The sequence below is a fragment of the Solanum pennellii genome, chromosome 11 (assembly GCF_001406875.1).
Source record: "Solanum pennellii chromosome 11, SPENNV200".
In the NCBI taxonomy this organism is placed as follows: Eukaryota; Viridiplantae; Streptophyta; class Magnoliopsida; order Solanales; family Solanaceae; genus Solanum; species Solanum pennellii.
Genome location: NC_028647.1, coordinates 9,271,471 through 9,286,262, shown reverse-complemented (window position 1 = coordinate 9,286,262; position 14,792 = coordinate 9,271,471). Strand labels below are relative to the sequence as shown.

The window sequence follows — 14,792 nt, the reverse complement described above, 5'->3', positions numbered from 1 at the left end:
CATCAACTTCAAGTATCATCAGTAAAATATTTATTAGGTCTATAGACTAAATTTATCATATAAGTGACTTCTAATATATGTATTCTCAATCGTGTATTATAAGTCACTTCTAATATATGTATTCTCAATTGTCCTTTGTTTGGGTCATTCTTGTTTATGTAGTATGGCTTAAGTGTCACGACCCAAAACGAGCCGCGAGTGGCACCCACACTTATCCTCCTATGTGAGCGAACCAACAAATCTAAACCCCAACGTTTACTAACATTTCAACCATAGTGAACAAAATATAATGCGGAAGACTCAAAACTCATTAATATAACCAAATAATAAGCTTCTAAAGTTTATCAATTATTATCCCCAAAATCTGGAAGTCATCACACCAAGAACATCTATCCTCAAATTTCTAAATCTAAGAGTAGTTAAGAAGCTAAAATAAGTAAAAGATGGTCCATGTCCGATCTTCAAGACATCAAGACGTGAAGGAGAGAATCCAGCACGAGCTAGGAATAATAGCTCACCCTGAACTCTGATATGCTGATGACTGGCTAGATCTGAGGACGAGTCGAAGTCGATGGTACGCTTGCTGCACTCCACAAATAACAAAGAAGAAAATTACAAGTAGGGGTCAGTACAAGGAACATGTACTGAGTAGGTATCATCGGCCAACTCAAAATAGAAAGCAATATATACTGAATAAATAATGTAAAATCAACCACAATACCTAACAGGTGGAAGTCAACAAGTACAAGAACCATTGACAACAACACCAAGCACACCTATGAGGACTCAAGCCTCCACACCATACTCATTTGGGGAATAGTTTCTTCGAATTTGAGTATATTAACATAATTCAAGATTACTTCTCTTTATTCTTATCGTGTCGGAACGTGACACTCCGATCCCCTAATACTACGTGTCGGAATGTGACAGTCCGATCCATTATTACTACTGTGTCGGAACGTGACACTCCGATCCCCTAATACTATGTGTCGGAACGTGACACTCCGATCCCCTAATACTACGTGTCGGAACGTGACACTCCGATCCATTTATATCATTGTTTTAGTTCATCAAGCCTTCTTCATGTCAAGGCGTCATCTTAATAGAGAGGATTTAAGATTGAAGATTTAGCAGTCTCATGATTTTAACCACCACAATTATACGAGCACAACATACAAACACACAATCAAGCATGTAGAAGACTTTACAATACTACCCAATACATATCAATCGCTATTTAGAGTTTATCTATCACATAGAAATAAACCATAACCTACCTCCACCGAAGAATCGTGATCAATCAAGCTACTTCCCCAAGGCCTTTGCTGTCCTCTTCGTTCTCTCTCTCTCTCGCTCGTTCTCCCTTCTGTTCTTTTTATTTTTCTTCTCTTGATTCTTTTTCTTTTACCCTAATTATCATATAATTCATTATGATAAAAGTAACCCATATTTATTTTAAGGTTATCTCCTTTAACCCCCAGGTAAATAAATTATTAAACTTACTCCACTAATTTCCTAATTATAATCATGAATAGTCCAAAACACCCCTTTAAAACTTTTAGCAGAAATCCGACCCAGTTGGGGTTACGCAGCTTGTGACGGTCCGTCGTGTCTATGACGGTCCGTCCTGCAGGTCCGTCACAAAGTTCAGAGAGTTAAATTCAGTAAAGGGGTTTGTGACAGTCCGTCGTGTCTACGACGGTCCGTGCTGCAGTTCCGTCGTGAAGTTCAGAGAGTCGATCTCAGTACCCAGATTTCAAAGTTGAAGTGTTTTGGAACGAAGAGACTCGACGGTCCGTTGTGACCATGACGGTCCGTCGTGTGATCCGTCGACACAGTCAGTTATTATCAAAAATAATTCTACTGCTCGAATCGACTAAACAGGTTGTTACATTAAGCATGTTGGCATTGAAGGCATGACGAATCTTACACTTTGTTTGGATCATTATTATTCATTGTTTTATAATGTGTTGTATTGTATTGTACTCTATTGTATGGTAGATACAATGTTTGGTTAGATTGTATTGTTTATTATTGTTTAGTAATATTTTAATTGTTCGTATCGTACTGTATAGTAATTTATAAATTTACTTAAATATCCTTAATTATTTTAGGGTAGGAGGTTTGATTAGATTTAAATAATTAAGGTAAAGGGTAAAACAATATTTTGAAATATTATGTAAAGATATAATTGGAAAAAGAAATGAAGTAACAATTGGAACACACCAAATTGGTTATTCCATAAAATAGGGATTTTTATTGTTACGTAACAATGAAATTTAATAATACAGTACAATACATTTTAGGTTACAACCAAAACAAACATTGTAAGTATAGTAACGATACGATACTACAATACAATGAATAACAATGATCCAAACATATTGTTAAGGCGTGGAGGCGTATCAAGTTTGTATGAGATCTCTTTCCGCCTTAAAAAGGATTTTAAATAGGCCCTCATATTTGCGAAATACATTTTTGTGCTCCTCCAATCCTTTCATATGATAAGCTTCCAAATTTTAAAAATTCTCAAATACTAAAATTCAACCCAAATTCTTTTTTTTCCCCCAAGAACTTGGAAACAAGATATTTGTCAAGTAATAATAATTATGATCAAATACTAATTTTTAATTTTTCTCTCTCAAATATGTTGATCAAATGAATCCTAAATGTCCCATCAATTATTAGAAATATAATAAGTGGATTAGATACGTGAATATATATTCAACTAACATAAGATCCCAACTTTTAGCTTTCTTGTATGGACTACTTGAATTATACATTGACTTGCTTGAGGTAATTAACTTACTGCTATATATATAGATTGGGTTGATTTGAATTTTCTAAATATATAATTAACTTAGTTGTGTTGAATTTTTAAATCGGTATAGCAAATCAAATTATTAAGGGGTAATCAACCTCAGATTTATTTATTTTTTTGGGGATTTTCGGATTTTTTTCTCCATAAAGTATTCATATAAATATATACATAGTTAACATGTTCTTCAAATATTTATTTAGCTCTATCAAAATATGACTATCTAAGGTGCTTCTTAAGAAAATAAGACAAATATATTCAATACAACAAAAAAATTGTTGCATAAAATATATGTTGCAAATTAATTATTAGTCATAATGAAAATAATCATAATTTTAAAGTACTAAATCATGCTAAATAAGTCTAATAAATATTAGTTATTCATTAAAGAAAAACTAAAATTTGGTTAGGCATTTTGATTGTCTAGGTCGATGTAAACTTAAATACAATTTTTATCATTCTTAGAATTGAATTATTTTTTTTTTAAAAAAAAACATTATTAGTATTAATTTGATTTTGATTTGAATTTTATTAGAGTTACTGATATTTATGGACTATGAATTTTATTGGACTATGCAAAATTCTAAGTCTGAAACTTGTAATAATATGTAAAAAGTTAAAAATTATTTCAAGTTTGAGACTTAGAATATTGAATGATCCTATAAAGGTTATAGTGCTTAGATGTTAGTAATTCTAATGAACCTCAAATCAAAATTAAATTGATAATAATGTTAATAAAACATCAAGTCAAACTAAAAATGACAATAATGCATACTTGTTATTTAGTTTTACATCACCTTAGTCAATTGAGATTCGTAACCTAATTTTAATTTTTCTTTAATGTTTAGTCATATAATTAATAATACTTATTAGACTTATTTTAGCATGATTTTTTACTTTAAAATTATGGTCATTTTCATTATACCTTATTAATTTGTAATATTTATTTTATGCGATTTCATTATTATTGTTTATTGAATATTTTAGTGTCTTCAATCATCTCATAATTTGTGTTATTTTTTAAAAGAACACATTACATATATATTTATATAAATACTTGAAGCACAAGTTAATTATATTTTTTGCATAAATTCCTTATCGAAAAAATCCGAAAATCTAAACCCGAAAAAGTTTCAAGTTGAAAAACTCAAATTTTATTAATTTGATTTGATTCATAGATTTAAAAAGCTAATACAAATTGTTTGTTTTGATACTTGAAAAGTCCAAACTATGCTTAAGATGATAATATGTTCTAAGATTTGTGCAGATATTGAGTTTATTTTATTTTTATTTTTTTCTCTCACGAATATTTAATATCTATATTAGAGTTGATTAAATTTAAAATTCCACTAAAAAGTTCCACATTTAACGTAAAAGTACTCCCTAACAAAATGACTCGAACATGAACCTCTTAATTAAACATAAAAAAGTACTACCACAACCCTTGTTGAGACATTGTGTCTTTGATACAACATGTAGAATAAATAAAGGATAAATTACCTATATACACATTTATATTTTCCATAATTTTTATTATTCTCTATCATTTAAAATATTTCTAAAATCCCTCTTTTTCTTTTTAAATACATTCTTTCAGATACATAAAGTTATACACGTTTTTTCTTTCTATTTTTACTCCTTATTTCACTCCCTCAACCTCTTCCTATTTTTACTCACTCTATCTCTTCCTATTTTCACTCTCTCAATCTTTACTTCCTTCATTTTTTAATTTTCAGATTTAATTCTCTCTATTTTCAGTAAATCTCTTCACAATTTTTTTTCAAAACAACTCAAGTTTTCGCTTTACAATTTTTTCCAATGAATTACCGGATTCTCCTCCATTTTCACCTTCACAATATGCATAAGGCAAAAGGTAAAAGATATGATGTATTCATATTGTTTCCTCCAAAAAAATTAGTTTTAGGAGATCCTCTTTTGCCGGTGAAACTACATTATGAAATGAAAAGAAGTAGTCTCTACCAAATGTGTCATTTTATCATGTATCAAGTGTTGCTATGTATCTTCTACGGTTATTCAAATTTAGCAGAATATGTTTCCGTACACAATATCAAATTATATTCGTGATACATTTGTGATCGAAGAAATCGAGGAAGGACACATGCTCGAGCTTTAAATCTATTATTTTACAAATTTTCAAAATCCCTCATTTTTGCGCATTAAATTAATGTATCAATGTACCAGATTAATGTATCTCACGCATCAGATTAATGTATCATGTATAAAATGTAATGTATCTTACTTAACGATTAATGTATCAGCACTTATTTTAGTTATGATACGTAAATTCAAATTTATACTAAATGTATCTGATACATAACAATTACCAAACAATAATGTATTGATTTCAAACAATTACTATGATGTATTTAAAAAAAAATTTAAAGTGTTTTATTTCTCAAATAAAATAACAGACATAAATAATAATGTATCAAACACTATTTTTTAGTTATGATACGTAAATTCAAATTTATACTAGATGTATTTTATACATAACAATTACCAAACAATAATGTATTGATTTCAAACAATTACTATGATGTATTTAAAAAAAAATTTAAAGTGTTTTATTTCTCAAATAAAATAACAGACATAAATAATAATGTATCAAACACTATTTTTTAGTTATGATACGTAAATTCAAATTTATACTAGATGTATTTTATACATAACAATTACCAAACAATAATGTATTGATTTCAAACAATTACTATGATGTATTTAAAAAAAAATTTAAAGTGTTTTATTTCTCAAATAAAATAACAGACATAAATAATAATGTATCAAACACTATTTTTTAGTTATGATACGTAAATTCAAATTTATACTAGATGTATTTTATACATAACAATTACCAAACAATAATGTATTGATTTCAAACAATTACTATGATGTATTTAAAAAAAAATTTAAAGTGTTTTATTTCTCAAATAAAATAACAGACATAAATAATAATGTATCAAACACTATTTTTTAGTTATGATACGTAAATTCAAATTTATACTAGATGTATTTTATACATAACAATTACCAAACAATAATGTATTGATTTCAAACAATTACTATGATGTATTTAAAAAAAAATTTAAAGTGTTTTATTTCTCAAATAAAATAACAGACATAAATAATAATGTATCAAACACTATTTTTTAGTTATGATACGTAAATTCAAATTTATACTAGATGTATTTTATACATAACAATTACCAAACAATAATGTATTGATTTCAAACAATTACTATGATGTATTTAAAAAAAAATTTAAAGTGTTTTATTTCTCAAATAAAATAACAGACATAAATAATAATGTATCAAACACTATTTTTTAGTTATGATACGTAAATTCAAATTTATACTAGATGTATTTTATACATAACAATTACCAAACAATAATGTATTGATTTCAAACAATTACTATGATGTATTTAAAAAAAAATTTAAAGTGTTTTATTTCTCAAATAAAATAACAGACATAAATAATAATGTATCAAACACTATTTTTTAGTTATGATACGTAAATTCAAATTTATACTAGATGTATTTTATACATAACAATTACCAAACAATAATGTATTGATTTCAAACAATTACTATGATGTATTTAAAAAAAAATTTAAAGTGTTTTATTTCTCAAATAAAATAACAGACATAAATAATAATGTATCAAACACTATTTTTTAGTTATGATACGTAAATTCAAATTTATACTAGATGTATTTTATACATAACAATTACCAAACAATAATGTATTGATTTCAAACAATTACTATGATGTATTTAAAAAAAAATTTAAAGTGTTTTATTTCTCAAATAAAATAACAGACATAAATAATAATGTATCAAACACTATTTTTTAGTTATGATACGTAAATTCAAATTTATACTAGATGTATTTTATACATAACAATTACCAAACAATAATGTATTGATTTCAAACAATTACTATGATGTATTTAAAAAAAAATTTAAAGTGTTTTATTTCTCAAATAAAATAACAGACATAAATAATAATGTATCAAACACTATTTTTTAGTTATGATACGTAAATTCAAATTTATACTAGATGTATTTTATACATAACAATTACCAAACAATAATGTATTGATTTCAAACAATTACTATGATGTATTTAAAAAAAAATTTAAAGTGTTTTATTTCTCAAATAAAATAACAGACATAAATAATAATGTATCAAACACTATTTTTTAGTTATGATACGTAAATTCAAATTTATACTAGATGTATTTTATACATAACAATTACCAAACAATAATGTATTGATTTCAAACAATTACTATGATGTATTTAAAAAAAAATTTAAAGTGTTTTATTTCTCAAATAAAATAACAGACATAAATAATAATGTATCAAACACTATTTTTTAGTTATGATACGTAAATTCAAATTTATACTAGATGTATTTTATACATAACAATTACCAAACAATAATGTATTGATTTCAAACAATTACTATGATGTATTTAAAAAAAAATTTAAAGTGTTTTATTTCTCAAATAAAATAACAGACATAAATAATAATGTATCAAACACTATTTTTTAGTTATGATACGTAAATTTGAATTTATACTAAATGTATCTGTAACATAACAATTGCCAAATAATAATATATTGATCTCAAACCTAAAATTTTATGGGCAACACTTCCTTATTTAGTGTACCTAGTAGAAATACAACACTTGTCAATTTAAATTGAAAGGATCTTCATGATGTATCTTCTCATAAATTTTGATAATTTTTAATCAAAATTGAAAGAACCTTCAATGAACTAGGAGAATAATTTTGAAATTCAAAGTTTTCGTCAATTTTGAATCAAAATAGAAAAGATCTTCAATGACTGGAGAAGAATTTAGAATCTCAAAATTTTCGATACTCTTGAATCAAAATCGAAAAGATATTCGATGAAATTAAAGATTTACAAAAGAAATTGTTTGTGCAACAACAATTCCATACAATCCTTCATAACTCAACCCGCTTTTCAAAATTTCAACATATTTTTCTATGAAACAGATAGAACGATGAACAAAAAGAAGAAATTTAATTTTTTGATTTTTTTGGATTGTTACACTATATGATTTTGAATTTTTGATAATAATTTTGAATGAAATAACGTAATTTGTGGAATCTTAATTTAATTTTTAGTTTTTTTCCCTTAATTAGTGGAACAAATGGATACTATGAGATTTTAAATTGATTTTACAACTTTTTTTTTCCTTGATAAGTGTAACAGATTGATACATAATGTATCTGGATCCTTAATTATGTATCTGAAATGTCTAAAAAATATAGATTTATGTAATTATAAAAATAATAGGAATAGAAGGTAATTTAGATTTTACACTATGGTATTTATGTAGGTTATACATAAATAAAAGAATATCAACCCATGTCATCATTTGTTTGTTTGACTAATCATAGAGAAGTAGTTATATTTGTTTTGAATAATCATGCATTGTTATTACAATATATATACAATTAACAAATAAAAATATTGAAAATATAATTAACTCATAAAAGCGTTTGAAAATACAATTAATTAATTATAAAGGTGTTTGAGAATAAAATTAACTACTCAGAAAAGTGTGCTATCCTGTGATAGTTTAATTTGCTACCGAGAAGATAGACTTTTAACTTTTTTTTCTTTATTTAATTTTTACTATTTTAATTAATACTAATATTTTTGTAAGATTAATTTTCACATATAGTAAATATAAAAATTATATTTGTATGTTATATCTATAGTGTGCATAATTGTGCTCCATAATTTTATGTTTGTTATGAAGCTTTTGATTTGTATAATTCGTTAGATACATTCAATTTTATACAAGTTGTTCAGTTTTGTATAAATTCATTTGTACATTGTAATTTATATAATAAGATTTTTATTTGCATAATTATAAGTGTATAGAACGAAATACATGTATATGTATTTGTATATACACTTTTCTCTTCCTTTATATAAACACAAATGCTTTTATACATTTGTATATGAAATAGGTAATTGTATATCGAAAATGGCTAATTGTATATCGAACCAGATGACAAAAAAAAAAAAAGGTTTACCGCAAATCACAAATAAATTAAACTATGACAATAACATTTAATTTAAATCAATAATTTACTATTTCATACCCAAATTCACGTCCATTTGTCATAATAAAATTTAGTAGAAATGTTTAATCATCCAAGACATGCACGTGAGTTGTTGGATTTTGGTTTTTCTGTCCACTTAAGTAGCAGTAAACTGAAAAAGAAAAAGATTGTCCAATAACAGTTTCTATTAAACAAGAAAACTTTATGGCGTCATGTGTCAATTGTCATAGTACTTTTGTTGTTTGATTAACCATGTTTTATACTCAAAGACTCTTTATTATTAATGCAAATTGAGTATTTAATGAAATTATGTGGAAGTTATAAGAACTTGATTTTCTATTGATCACAAGGGTTTAATATTCAATCTTTCATCTCTAGAATTATGAGTTGAGGGTTGAATCTAGTGTAGAATTTGTTGTGTTTCACATTGTATCCCATGCACATTGACATGAGGAAGTGAAAGGATATTATCTTGTTTCGAAAGTTGTTTATACCTTGATTATTGGCTTTATGAATTCAAGGAGTTAGTGGTGCAGTGATGAGACCGTTTCACCCTTAACTATAGCAATCTCAGGTTCAAGCCTTGAGAATCCATCGAGTTGTTATGATAATCTCGTGGATTGTTTGTAGACATCCCTTTCCTATAAGTGTGTGACTATTAAATTTGCACAATATATTTTCCATATAACCTATGCATATTTGCTAAGTAATTCATCTTCTTGGAGTCTTTTATAAGTCCTTTAAAAGGCTTAATATTAAACAATGGTAATATGTAATCATATATATTTCTTTCAAATAATTCAATAACAGAGCCGAAGGTCTATAGGAAATAAACTTCCTTGGGATTCCATTTATTGTTGTTGTTGTAATCCAATAGCAAATAAACTTCCTTTAAAAGTATGTTATTTTACCTTACCTTACCTTTTACCATTGTTGTCATTGTCATTATTTTTTGTGCTTGGCCTTAGTGACTTTTCTTTTTCCACATCTTGTGAGCTTGATGTTATGGAGGACAGATACATATAAAAAAAGAATAATGATATTATATGACAAAAATAGCCAGCCTAGCAATTGGTGCTAAACAACAAATGGTGTGCATGCACATTAAATTTCTCGTGTTCTTTTCCTTTGGAACATATATTACTCCTTTCGTTTTAAAAAAAAATGTTCTAGTTTGACTTCACACGATATTTGAGAAAATAAAGAAATTTTTTGAATATTGTGATCTAAAATTAAAGTTATGTCAAATATTACATAAAATTATTTTTCAATCTTGTGATGTTAAACATGTCACGTAAAAAATTAAACTTAAAATATTACAAAAAAAAAGAGATCGCTCTTTTCGAAACAAACTAAAAAAAATCATTTGTTTTTAAACAAAAGGAGTAATATGTTTACTGGCAAACTGTCTTATTCACAAAAGGGAGTGTCACACCCAAGGTATTGTCTGTTTTAGCCAGACGTTTGTGTGTCCAACGTTTAAAATTTTGGCCCTAACACCCTTGGATTTTAACTGAAAAGACGTGGACAATTTCATTTTAACTACATTATTTTAGCTTGGGCGATTGAGAAATAGACGTTGTTATGAAGTTATAAATGTTTATGTGATTAAAATTAAGTTATTGTCATGACCTATGTTTTAAATTTTACAAGTGAAACTCGAAGATATAATAGTTGAATTTTGTTTGTTAAATGTATTACACCATGACAATGGCTACTTATTAACTAGATGGTCAAAAGTGGTCATTGGGTGTTATTTTTAAAAGTAGTAATATTGTTTGATTTGGTTTTAGGCCTACACAATTTTAAAACGGATCAATTAGGTCTGCTTAATTACTTATATACTCAACATCTTTTCTGTGTATTGTTGATGTGAAACTTCTTATCTTAAGCTAAGATGTCTTTACGTAATTACTCCGTCTGTTCACTTTTACTTGTCAACATTTCATCAAAATTAAATTGTATGAATTTTGAGCAATATTTTATGATGTATTTTTTAATCATATTAATTTGGAAAGGATTACGACTTATATTATATTTTGTATATATAGTATTCAATCATTTAAATTTAAAATGTTGAATTAATCTAGCTCATAAGATCAGTAATATTGACACTCACGAAGAAAAACATGACAAGTACAAGCGGAGAGAGAGAGAGTAACTTTCCCTTTCCATTCCAATGTGGATTTTCCTAAGGAAGTTTTGATAAACACCCTTTCAAATTCAATAGCCAAAAGTCTACGTGATTAGTGACGAATCTACATGAACATTAGTTATAAATTTGACAAAATTCAGTAATTTTGATCCAAATTTTATATTTGTAGTAAAAAAAAAAATTGAAACATCTTGCTCTTAAAAATAAACTTCGATATTTAATAAATTGGCAAGTCAGCCACGTAATTTATCCCTCAAGCTGAACGGACTTGCATCTGTTCCTTCATTTAACATATAAACATAATCATCTCCAAATTCAATAACTTGTTATATCATAAAATCTATAAACTTAAAATCTTAAATTCGCGAGCCTCAAATATTATCTAGGTTATTCCCTTTTGTTATGGGGACCATTTATTATTTTCTATATATCCAAGCATAGGAATCCACAGCTGTGTAACTCACACAAAAGCTAAAAAGTTATTATTAAAGTGATCAAAGATACACTTCCAAACAAGACTTCAAAAATTTATAAAATAAAGTTTCCCAAATTTTCTTTTTTTTTAAAAAAGCACTCAACTCAAAGCCTGTGATATTTGCTATAAACCATATCTTCATGTGATCAACTTTCAAAAGGCACATTAAATGCCTTTGCCCAATTGCATAAAATATGCCTATATAAAACCCTATCCCTCTTCTCTCTTCATTTCACTTCCATTCTTCTATACAATTTACTTTTTTCTTAAAAAAAAAAAACATGAAGATTTTCACATTATTTCTTATTTTCATCCTCCTCATACAGGTAGCTAAAATTTTTAGTTTAATAAACACTTATTTAGTATATAATTATTTTTCATGAATTAGTTTCCCTAATCCTAAACATAATTTCTTTTTTAGGTTTTCGCCAATGCTGCTGCTGAACAGGTATTATTTCGTATAATAAAGTATAAAGTACAGAAATCTCATATATTTGGAGGCTAATTACATTCTATCTCCCGAATACATTTATTGGTTTTCTGATACATTGCAAAAGATATATTAATTAATAAGAGGGATGTATCCTAGAGGAGATTTTTGTAATTTTTTTAAAAGGTTAGGTGAATTTTAGATATTATGATATCTTAAGTTATGTATTTATATATTTATGTAATTTTTTCTATAATAAAATAAATCTCAAATCAATGTAACGTAATAAAGAAAGGAAAAATGTTAATTTTATGCAACATTTTGTGTTATGCAGATAGAGGCAGGCAATGAAGGAGCTCTTCACAAAAAAATTCACCCAATTAAGAGGATACGTAAGTTGTATAATATTATTAATTTTGAGTTAAAAGTATTACTTGTCATCTCAATTTTATGAGTAAGTTATATACAAGGACATGTACTTTAGGCCTTAGTGACATGTGCTTTTAAAAAGAACTTTTAATATAGATTGAGAATCGATTTATTAGATTAAACTGGTTCAACTGAATCCATAACTTAATTTAGTAAGTATATGTCAAGGATTATGCACATGTGTGAGAGATATATTAAATATTATTTTGAAATGATTTTGTCGATAATTCCTAGCTAATTTGTTGTTCTAAGGTTGTAGCTAAATAAGATTAGCATGGATCGAAATTTTTGTTGTTTAGGTATAAAATTTTATCTGTTACTAATTTCTTATTTTCTAGTTTTGAAATCAAGACAAGCTATAATTAAGGAATCAAATATTATTTTGAATTAATTTTTTACAGACTGTGGATACGCATGTGCGAGGAGATGCAAGAAGTCGTCAAGAAAGAAGGTGTGCATGAGGGCATGCAAGACATGTTGTGCAAGATGCAAGTGTGTTCCACCAGGCACTTATGGAAACAAGGAAGTTTGCCCTTGCTATGCTAGGCTTAAGACTCATGGCAACAAGCCTAAGTGCCCTTAATTAATTAATAATTTTTTAAATCAAGAAAAAAATGCATATTATTTATGAAATAAATGCTTAGATTTTAATTAAATTTCTCTATTTTTTTCTGTTTTAAAATACTGTTGGGAGGGAGGTCGTGGGGTTTGAGGGAACAAAATGAGAGAAATTGTTGCATGAGTGTATGCAAGTGTGCTTTTGATTATTTGATTATGACTCCTTTGTTTGTGAGATAAATTAATACATATAAATGTATTTTATGTATTTTCTTGATAAAATTATTGATGCTCTTTTTTTAATTATTGTTTTCCCTTTATACCTAGATTGCTGTCCTTTTTACCTTTTCTGATATTCTTATATTCCAAATTTCATTGAGATGTAACTAGTGAAAAGGAAAGAATAAAAATTACTTTATCAATCACTAGATCATCATTTGTTTTAGTGTATGAAAAAACGTTTAGGGGTGGTAATAGAATCGAATAGTGAGTTTACTATATTATAAATGATCTTTAACAGTAATAAATCAATTGTCGTCGACAAATATGCTTTTTTATTAGTAGCAATTATCACTTTTTGTAAATGTCCCTAAAACTTATTGTGACATTGAATCTAATGACAACTAACTAATGTCGATAAATATTTTAGCATTTTTTTCTTCTATTTGTTGGCTAAAAAATAGAGTGTTACGATATAAAAAAAAAGTAGTCAAATATATTACTTTTCAATTTGAATGACTTTATAATAAAACAACAAAGAATAAATAATTTGTACACTGATATAAGAATATTTAAGTTACCAATTAAACAAGGGAAAGGGTTTTATATATAATTCTAAACTTTGTTATTTCGAACTAATATACACCTCATCACAAAAGTAGTTCGCATATTTTTCTATCAATATAAAAGTGACTCACATATATTTTAACCGTTATAAAATTAAATTGGCTTATATATATCCTTTTCATCTAATAAAAGTGAAAATATAAGTTTGTTTTTTTATTTTATTTTAACAAATTCACTTGGGATATATTTTTCTCACATATTAATTTTTTTTTTTTGACTTCTTTGAGTTTCTTATTCTTTTTTTTTTTTGCCTTCATTCTTTAATATTAAAATATGAAAATAAAAAGAAAAAAGTGTGAGCGGAAAAAATATCAAGAAAATTATTTAAAATAATGTTTTTTTGCGGCTATATTGTATTTTTTTTATTTGTAAAAAAATTTTTTGAGCATATATGATAAATTTCAAGAAAAGTAAAAAATTAAATTTAACCATGATAATAATAAATTCAAATTGAACTAAAAAAGGAAAAACAAATACATGAGAGAAGGAGTACATATACCCCTACATAAAAATGTTACTTTCAAATTATTTTTTTACTTCTATTAGAGAAAATAATATATATGAATCATTCATATAACATAAGAGACATAATATGAACAACTTTTATAATAAAAATGTATGAGCTTTAAATGATAAAATTAAGAAATATACCAAATTTTTTCCCTTTATACAATAAACTCCATATTAAATAACAAAATTAAAAGGTATCAGTATTTAAAATATATAAAAATGACAAATGAGGGATATATTATTAAATTGAATTATTAAGAGTATTTTGGTTAATAGATTTCACTTGTGAAGATATAAGAAGATTGATGAGGTTCTTTTAGGATTTCAATAATTTATACTTGAACATAGAAGGTAGAATGACCTGCATGGAGATTTCTGTACTTGGCTCTATTTGCCAGTTGAATCCTCCTACACATCATTTTATCAATCAAATCCTTAAACT

At 26.2% G+C, this 14,792-nt stretch overlaps 1 pseudogene; it reads left to right on the top strand.

Moving 5' to 3' along the window:
- Positions 1-11,657: 11,657 nt before the first annotated feature.
- On the top strand, positions 11,658-13,297 carry LOC107003316 (annotated as a pseudogene).
- The last annotated feature ends 1,495 nt before the right edge of the window (positions 13,298-14,792 follow it).